We start from the raw sequence: 10,497 nt of genomic DNA on the forward strand, positions 1-10,497 counted from the left end.
TTATCCCTGAAACTGGGGTGATCCAGCAGTGTCCCAACCCTCAATTTGCTGTGCTTGCTCTCCTGAAAGCATTAAAGGCTCCACATAAAACACCCCAGTCCATAGGAAATCTGTTTTAAAAAGACAGCAGGGCAGGAAAAAGTGCAACCTCCTCTTCATGCCACGTGGCAAAAGCAAAATAAACCACAAATATGTGTATTTTTTCAGGGGAAGGTGCTGATCTTAAAGAGAGAAGGAGTTTCCAAGAGGAGTGAGCTCCACAAGGCGAGTGAGCTGAAGCAGTCCATAAATATCTTGGCAACCACATGCATTAATATCCAGGGAATTAATGAAATAATTGCCAAGCTCTTCCACTCGAGGCATTACAGCCAACAGAAGAGAGCTATTCACGTTGGTTACTGGCTTGGACAGAAAAACAAAGATAAAGAGACAAATTAAAATGTATGACCAAGGTCTCTTTTGGAGGGACTGAGTTTATTTTAACAGTGTCAATAAATGTCTGCTCATATGGGTTCAGCGGTAACAAATGTTCACCAGGAGGTTCATTTTAGAAACAAGAGCCAGAGAAAACCTCTATAAACACAAAGGGGAAGATTAAATGTGGAGTGAAAATTAAATCTCTTCGGAATTTCCCCTTAATTTCTATAATTTAATAATTTGGGAAAAGCACTACTTTCAGTTTTGTCATAGGAAAGAAATCCAGTTTTATACAAGATTTGAAAGGTAATCAATTCACTTATTAAAAATATAGGAAACATGAATGACAGCATTACTGCATTATTAACATTTAATTTTAAAATAAAATTTACAGGATGAAAACTGCTCTTTCTTAATCATGCTCACTGCCATGGAACAGCTTTAGGAAAGTATATTATTAGGTAATTTTACTTTCCTCTTAAGAAATTAATTCTGAGTATTAAAAATTTCTTGGTATGTGATACATATATCTCATTTTATAGATGGATATAAATATGTATTTAATATAAATATCTTTTTTCCCTTTTGAGCCTGGCCACAGGAGATAGGGCAGCACGGGTAAGAGATGTCAGCCCAGTGGGGGAAAGGAGCAGGAAAAGGGAAATATGCAGATCAAGCCATCTTTTCTTAGGATCCCAAAATGACATTGTTTGTTGAGGCTGATCTTCACCAGGAAGAGAATCTAAATCTGCTTGGGATCTAAATCCAGAGTCCTCCAGCTCAATTAAGGTGAGGATGAACGAGCCAGACCCGTTCACTGCAATCATTTCTCCTTAGCAGGGACGTTCTTCCTCCAGTCTCAATGAAACTCTGGTTTTAACAGCGGTGCTTAATTTATTGCCAAATTAAGTAGGCAGGATTTTCAAATAAGAAAAGGACAAAAGGCATGTAATTCAAATGCAGCAGTGCTGTTCTCTTATTAAGATTGGTCTCTCCACGCTTTCTAATAAAAGCCAGGGCATAGTCAGACCTGACAAGTAACATTATCTGACCTCTATTTTTGTTTATGAATATGTGACAGAGTTATTTTAAAGAGATAGGCTAAGATGTTTCAGAGAAGTCACTCTGCATCAGCTCCACCTCGTGATTAAATATTACTGATAAGTGTCAACCATCACAGTGAGCCCACTGAGAAAAGGCAAAAAAATAAATTTCTGCCTCCCAAGTGCAATAGTCTGGGATTTTTAACAGTCTCCTGTGAAGTGCAGAGGACAAGAATCTGACAAACAGGGGTGTCACAGGACTCTTACAGCAGAATTCCGCTGCCTCCTTAATTGTCATGGAAAATGCACTGAGATCCACATTGATGTGAGCATCACCAAAATCCCAATCACTAATATTCTCAGGAACAGTGTTAATTTTACATGCTAATTGAGTGGATAAAGGGAATTAACATCCCTGAGGGAGGAGAAGAGGCTGTCTGAGGTATGGTCTGCCCCTCGGTCTGCAGCCAGATGTGAGTGTGGATGTGCTGTGTTTGCCAGACACTCTCACTCGCTGGCTGCTTGGGCTAGAGCTCCTTTTCTTCCTTTTTCATTTTAGAGGGTTTATATGCAGAGTGAGGACCAGTGTGATGGGTTGTTCCTCGGAGTGTAATGCTTTATTAATATAAATAGCACTTTCATTAGGGTGTTATGGCAAGGGGGTACAATTAGAGGTGGGATAATTAACGTGGAACATGCAAATCTTTACTTTCAGGGAATGCTTAATGTAGGACACTGTGCAATGTTGTCTGACTATAGTAATACCTTGGTGCTCTCTTTTAATCCCCATCCCTGAAAATGGAATTTATTCCTTCGGGTAATTCAAATCAAACTGCAAATACTGCAGTGAAAAAGAACCCAAAACCCCACCACAAACACACAGGGAAAAATACAACAACAAAACAAGCCAACAGGCAATTTATTCCATTCCTCAAGCAGAAAAGAAAAACAAAGCTAGCTACTAATTTTGTCTTTAATAAATGAAGCCTACTAATAAACTTATTGATAGACAGATATTCTGGCAACAGATTGTCAGAAACATCTCACCAGGCCACACAAGTAACCCCCACTCACTGACAAGCTGTCTGCAAAGTTAATCTCAGAACCTGTAAAATATCCCAGGTTTGGAGTACAAATATTTTAGTGATGAAGTAAATCCAGAATAAGTTGTGTTATTGAGTATTTAAATGTACACAGTTGTTAAATATGCAAAGACCTAAATTTAACTTCAACGCTAAGAGATATTTGTTATCTCTAATAACAGGAGATGTGCACTCCCAGCTCCCCAAGCAGAAACCACACAGTTACAAATGCAATAGCAAGTGCTGCCCCACGTGCTGCTCTTGGAGCAGCATTGGACATCTCCACGCCAAATGTTGCAGGGCTTGGGATGAGCTTCATGTTGAATTCCAGCTGGGATATTTGGGGGCAAGGTTTTGCACTGGTTGCTTATCACCAGACTCAACATTTCCCTAAATCTCTTCTGAGAACTTGCTCAGGTTCCGCACCGTGCAGGCACTACATGGGATAAAGAAGTTTGTAATTATTTCAAGAGTCCAATTCTGTTTCTTCTGCTCCTCCTAAATCTGTTCCAGCAGACATTAGGAAAAATGGGAAGGCCTTGTTAAGCAAGCCATGTCCTGCTGCACCAGTAATTGCTTTTTGGTCGTGTTAACACCTCCTTAGTGATTCTGGGGAGGTGCTCAAACCTGAACGGACACAATCCTGAGCAACCTGCTCTGTCCAGCCCTGTCTGAGCAGGGTTTGCACTGCGTGCTCCCAAGGGGTTCTCGAGAACACAGTTTTCTTTGCAGGTATTTCACTTTCATTTGTGTTTACTGCTAGAGAGCCTGAGATGTAAAATGAAATTTGCACGTAGATCAAAAAGGATCTTTCTGCACCCTCTTCTTTCCAGTGCTGAGGTGTGGAACAGAGGGAACAGAGGGTGTGTGGTCACTGTGGAGAGGAACCAGCCAGGAACTTCCCTTTACCTCTAGATGGTGTTTCTCTGGCTGATGAGATGATCAAGCTACTCTTGATGTTTTCTGGATGGTGCTGCTTCTTCACCCAAGAGGACTCCACTGCCTCAGAAGTGGCTCAAAGCTCCAGCAGAGGCTCAGCTGCACTGGGAGCACCTGGAGAAAGAGCAGGAAGAAGGTGTTCTGCTTAGAAGAGGAAATATTTGCAAGACAGGCACTGGTAGGAGGTGGGTTTCAGACACAGGGAGGTCAGCAGATAGGATAGACAAAAATAAAATAAAATGCGTTACATACTCACTCCAGGATTCACATATTACACCAAGAAACACACAGCACGTTCTCCCATTTCTCAGACTCCAAGAGCTAATAGAAATGGACAAATCTATAATGGAATAGGACATAAACTGTCCTGAGCAATGCCTCTGCTCCATACTGAACTGAAATCTGTCGAAGCACAGGCTTACGCGTCCCTTAGGCCAGAGACTCCTTCAAATGCAATTTTTGGTAGCTAAAGAAACATTTGCCCACAGCACCTGTCAAGCATCTATTGAGAACTGAGTCATGTGGTTTCCAAGTACACATCATCTTGGGCTGCTGTCAAGATCTGGTGGTGACCTGACGTGAGTGCTGCAGCAGAAGCGTGTTCCAATTTTGCTCAGGAAAAAGATACTTTGGTCAGGAAAAAGATAAAGATGCTTTGCTTAGGAAATCTTGGCCATGATAAAAGGAAAAGCAAAGCGAACTCCTAGCAGAGGTGGAGGAGACAGCCCTTCCACACAGGCTCAGGAATTCCAGCTGTCCATGGCACCACCAGGATTTCTAAGTGAAAAGCATGAAACTGCTTTTAATTTGGATGTCTGTCTTAAATTCTCTCTTAAATTTACACATCTAGTGGTAAAACACAATAATAATAATCTACTTATTTTTATTGTAGATAGATATAGAAAATACAGAAATTTATAATTTATAATCTTCTATTTTTATAATAGATATAGAAAATAGAGAAATTTGTAATTTACAATCTTCTGTTTTTATTATATATAGATATAGAAAACAGAAATTTATAATTTATAATCTATTTTTATTATAGATATATATAGAAAATACAGACATTTACAATTTATAATCTACCCATTTTTATTATAGCTAGATATAGAAAATACAGAAATTTATATTGTCAGAAAAGAGGTACCATAAATATATATTGGTTTACAGTGTTCCCTGTTAAAACCAGCTGAAAGAATGCAGCTGTGCTTCATTATCAGACTGATAAGAGCTAAATGAGATGTGAGGAAGGAGTCCTTGGACTGCACTCCTCCCATGCACTTGTGCACCTGTCAAGAACATCCCAAAACTGCTTCTTCCCTGTCCAGTGGAGTTCTGGAATTGCAGCTAAAGGGATCCTTTCTGCATTTTGCCCGATACTTCTTTGGTTTAGTTTTCAGATTACAAATTTTTAAAAAGGTATTTTTTAAAACATGCAAATTGAACATTCATTGGAATGGGATCTACACTCAGAGGCCTTCCTGAATAATTTGATAGAATCAAGAAAAAAAATTAAAGAGACCCTGCCCAACAGTGAAACAATTCAATTAGCAAGGCTGCCCCAAAGTGCAGTTTTATATCCCAGTCTAAGCAAGACATGCAGTGTGCTGTTCCTGCTCTGATACATCAGTGAAAGCATAATTTCACTGAAATTGCCTTAAAAGCCTCCATTTCCAAAGGAAATATTTACACATTTTCATAAATGTTTGCTTTGCATGAGAAGACTTCTTGTTATAAAAAACAAACAAAAACCAGTAGAAACTCAGTAAGATTAGCTCCAAGAACCAAGACTAGCCTCAGAAATAAATTTTCTTCCTTAAATATACTATTATTCCTTCTGCTACAAAGAAAAAAAGCAACTAGAAAAGTGGATATTACAACAGGAACTAAAAATAGCAAATAACTGTTTGAAAAAAGTCTCTTGATTTGCCAGAAGAACTTGTTTTTGAAAAGCAATTCTCAAGTGTTTCCTCTGTGCTTCCCTCAGTGGCGTTGTATGGCAAATGAAAAAAAACTGGAGACAAATGTGACAGTGGTGTCAAAATGAACACACTGTTCCCCTGTCACCCCTTCTGTGCTTTGCACAGGTGGGGTTTGGAGCTGCTGCGGGAAGAGGAGACACCTTTATGGGATTTATAGGATTGGATTTATGGGATGAACTCCAATAAACCCCAGTGGATCCAACACTTCCCACAAGACTTTGTTCACTCTTCAGCACAGTGCTTCCATTCCTGGAGCTAAGGCCAGCCTCACCAAGCATTTTAAAATATCTGGTGCATACCAAGCGTCACCTTCAGAATGCACAGGACAGCTACACAGCACAGACTGTCCTTTAAAGGCTCCTTTCCAGGTGTTTTCTGCCCAGATTTCCTTGCTGGGTTCTCTTTGTCCTGACACACTTGTCCTGTCCCATGAAGCCATTTATTGCCAGGGCAGTGGCACACAAACACCTCGGGCTGGTGCCTCCCCAGCAAAGGAGCAGCTCTCACACAGATAATTCTGATTTTGTGAATGGCTGTGTGGAGAGTGAGCACAAGCAGCAACATCAGCTGGGATCACACAACACTTTGACTCAGAAGGATTATCAAAGTCCTGCACAGAACAGCCTAAAAGTCCCACTGTGGTTTGAGGGTGTTGTCCCAATTCTTCCTGAACTCTTGGTGCTGTGACCACTGCCAGGGAGCCTGTCCCAGTGTCTGACCATCCTCTGGATGAAAAACCTTTTCCTAATATCCAGCCTAAACCTCCCTGACTCAGCTTTGGGCCATTCCCTCAGGTCCTGTCACAGGTCATGAGAGAGAAGAGAGCAGAGCCTGCCCCTCCTCTTCCTCACACAGGGAAGTTGTAACTGCTCTGAGGGGGAAAAAGGAGTTATTTTGTCCACCATTTGAATATTTCAGTATGAATAAAGTATTAGCAAATATAACAAGATGAAAAAATTCGTGTATTTCCATTATCTGGTTGACCACTGCCACCCAGGAGGCAGACACAGACCCGGGCTGTGCCCTCCCTCTGGGTGCTCCCTCCAGGCCAGGCTGGGCACTCACTGCACACATTTTTGTCACAACACTTGTTCTGCATTTTTGTTTACAAAATATTTGTATCTAATAGCAGCTTGGGATCACAGGAACGGGACCTTGGTGATCCTACACCCTTAAAGACTTGTTAAAGAAGAAAGCCCCACAATTTAAACTTGTGACGGTATTTACCTTTTAAAGGAGGCAGGAAGACAACAAACACCTGTGTGCTGACCTGTGCTGATGTGGAGAGGATAGCCTGCTTCCTCTTCAGCTGCTGTCAAATATTCTCCCTGCTCAAGAGAACAGAAACTTGTGCTCAGCCCTCACTTAAAACTTCTTCAAGCCATAATACCTGGGGAGGAGGAAGGGAAGGTGACTGTACCAAAGTGCTGCTGGTAAACACACGCTGGTGGAAAGCCAAACCTGAGCATTTTGTATCAGTAAAATGAGCAGGAAGAACCAAAGTCTGAGCAGCAGGAGCCAGGAGAATGAGATAAGCTCCCACTCCAGACACAAAATACTGCAGCTGGCAGTTTCATCTTGTGAGACCCTAGAGCACTGACAAAGTAAGTGGAGACTATAAATTTATATTCTTTTAGTGCAGGAAGCACCTAGACTTACAGCTCTGAAAATAAAGGCAAAAAAAGGCAAAAATCCAGGAAATCCAAACCTGGGACACTGTAACCCTGTGAGACCTTGGATTTTTGGGCAATTCCTCCATGGTGTTAATGCCCTGCAGCTAGGGCAGCTCTCCCCATCTGCTCCCATTTAGAAGAAAACCTGAGACCAGCAGTTCCCTTTAGTTTATCCAGTCTGGTTAGCACTGGTGCTTTTCTGAGCAAAAACCCTGTGATGTCTCCCCAGATCTCTCTTGTGTCTGCTCACAGAGTGTGTGATCTCTGGCACAGCCCCAGCCAGCCACTGGCACATTAAATACAGACCGAGCAAGAGTGCTACATGAAATTGATAAAATAAGTCTGGATTTATAAATTATACATACATTTCCCAAATTGTCATATCTCCCAATCTTCTCTCTGCTGTTTGCCAGATTTTCTCCCACCAGTCACTGTCACATCACAGCTTCTCCTTTCTTTTTTATGTCCTGATTAACAGGACATCTATATTCTCCCTTGAGCTCTCTTCCTCCCAGCAAGATTATTTTCCATATCCCTGCAGAGGGGCCAAGAAAGCATTTGTGAGCCTGAGATGCTTCTTTTTCAAGATATACTATGTGATCTAATAAAAGATAATACTTTTTCTTATAAATGTAGCTCCATGAGCACAATTCAAATGTTTCAATATAGGTTCAGGAAGAAAAAAAAATCTATGTGAAAACAATTTATTCTTAGATTACTTTTAAAAAAATAAAATTTAAACTTTTACCCCTATATGTTAGGGGATTCTATTAATCATTTGAGGGGAATGGTTTGACTCTTCAAATATTGATAAAGACCAAAGATTTTGCAGCAGGAAAAACCATCCAGACATGGAATGATCAGATCCTCCTGGTAGCAGTGATTCTTTAGTGATGTTCAGGACACTTTTGAAAGTCACTGTGTTCAATAGAACATTTACACCTCCTGCTCTATTTTCAAACTTTCCCATCAGAGTAATCAATCTAGAACAGATACAGGGTCAGACAGTATTCACAGGGCTTTGAATGGGTTTTTCCCCAAATTTTTGCCAAGCTGCAGAACTCTAACTTCCTTAGGTAGCTCTCAGTACCCAGAGGTGCTTGGAGGACGTGCCAGGTGTTGCAGTGTGGCTCAGCAACACCTGGCCAGGTGTGGTTCATTTGCCAAAATAGAAACACCAAAGCACATCATTTTTGCCAAGGAACAAGTGCCACCAGGTACCACATTCTTCCAGAACCATGGATGATGCTGGAAAATGCTTCATTAGCACTGAATTCCCTTGAGTGCTCGAGCAGAACCAAGCCACGTGAAACTGCTGCAAGTTCTCCTCACACCTTGTGCCCAGCTTCACATTTTATTCAAAATCCAGGGAAGGTCCCCACAGGTCTTTTTGATCTTGAATAGGTGCCACCTTGTTTCCCAAAATGTGCATTTTTGTGATGTGGGTGTTACATGCACGAGACACTCACAGCACCTGTATAAACATCACTTTGCATGATGGGTTGATAGGAAAAAACCCTCTTGAAAACAGAATTGTCTTGCAGTTTTACTCTTTAATTGCACACTGTGTGTTCCTTTTGATGTTTCTTTTTTATAATGGGCCTTGGTTATACAAGTCAAGCTTTTAGCCCTAAACTGAGGAGAAGTGTTCACAATACATCAAACAATGTGTAGGAAATATCAAAACAATCTGATTGGTTTAGGCATGTCTCACTGCTAGAGTTTGAAGAGCTCAGTGGTTCAAGGAAAATGGTTTCTTCTGCTTGTCTGAAAGCAAAACAGATTTACAGGTAAAAGGCAGCATCTGTGCATGGACTACACAAATACACATCCAGACTCACCCTGCAGTTCAACTCACTTTTTCCAGCACAAAATAACACACACAGCACAAAGGGAAAGCAAAGTCCTTGACTGCTACAAGGTACATTTCTCAGGTGCCTTCCCTCCCACTGCTTCCCAGCTGCCAGGAGAAGAATGTGTCTCCTTAAACACCCGGTTTGTGTGACAGACACTGAGCTTGTCCCTGTCAGCAGGGCAGGAAATGTGTTAAATCCCCTGCTTCAGACAGAGCTCTAATGCTTCCACTGCTGAACTTATTGTGCATAAGAGACATAACAGTCCAACCTCTGAATGCCACATTTTATTCCAGAATGTTCCTTTCTAGGTGGACTAAAAGCACAGCAGTTCTGTGGCAAGGGGTGGTAAAAGTCATTCTGTGTTCCACTTGTAATAGGAATATGTTGTTGGAGTTAATAATAACTAAGGGTTGATTACAATTTCACGTGTCTGTGCTGAAATTAAATCTGTACTGCATGGTTTGACCTTGAAAAATAATTGGGTTCAGTATCTAGAAGACAAAAAACTCTGTGGCAAAAAAAAAAAAAAACAAACCATAATTTTTGAAAAAGAAAAGGATGAGAGTGCCAAGAGTATCTTAAATATGCTGTGCTTTTGTAAGAAAATGCATACCTGATGTTAACAAATAGCACATTTATCACCTGACTGCCTGGGAAAACTGCTGTTCCTTGAACTCCTTAGACTTTATACATTTTAAAGAGAAAGGCTGTAATTCTGTAAGAGTTTGGAGAATGCGTTTAACCATTAAAGATCATTTTTTGGTGCCTGTGAAAGATAAGTTTTGAACTTGTTTAAGACTTTAGACATCCAGTGATTCTCAGTCATTAGGTGCTGCTCTTCTGAAAGCTGCTCACCTCAGCATGGCTTTTAGATTTATGAATCTTAGCAAAGTAGACCTTACCATTTCCATGGTTCATCTGCTCCTCTGCATTACTCTCACGCTAAATCAATCTTCAGATTCATAAACCAAGTCTGTAAATATTAATGCAGGCCACAGCAGCCTCATCTCGGGTGACTCTCACAGCAGAAGAAACTGGGGAAGCAGCAGCTTCTTCAGAGTCCTTTTCCAGCAAAATTCAGCTCCTGAGCAAGACAAGAGAAGAATATTCTGGTGAGGGAAAAAGTGTAAAATAATGCAGGAAAAGAATGGAGTTTGTAAGGTGATTGGAGAACAAGAAAGGGGAAGGTTGAGAGCAAGGAAAAGGGCAATGGGCTGGGGGGATATGAAAGGGAAGAACAGAATTAAGGAAGGAAGACAGAAGAGAAGAGAAAAGAGAAGAGAAAGAGAAAGAGAGAAGAGGAGAGGAGAGGAGAGAAGAGAAGAGAAGAGAAGAGAAGAGAAGAGAAGAGAGCACACAGCAGTGACATGAAAGAGAGTGAATAACACAGTGGTGGAAAGGAGAACAAACCCTAATGAGATTATATTTCCTTCTCCTCAGTTTCTGGAAAAGCATCAATGAAAATCACACAGTTCAATGAATGAATGAGTTTATAAATTGGG

The sequence above is a fragment of the Pyrgilauda ruficollis genome, unplaced genomic scaffold (genome assembly GCF_017590135.1).
Source record: "Pyrgilauda ruficollis isolate IOZ18807 unplaced genomic scaffold, ASM1759013v1 scaffold7, whole genome shotgun sequence".
Lineage (NCBI taxonomy): Eukaryota > Metazoa > Chordata > Aves > Passeriformes > Passeridae > Pyrgilauda > Pyrgilauda ruficollis.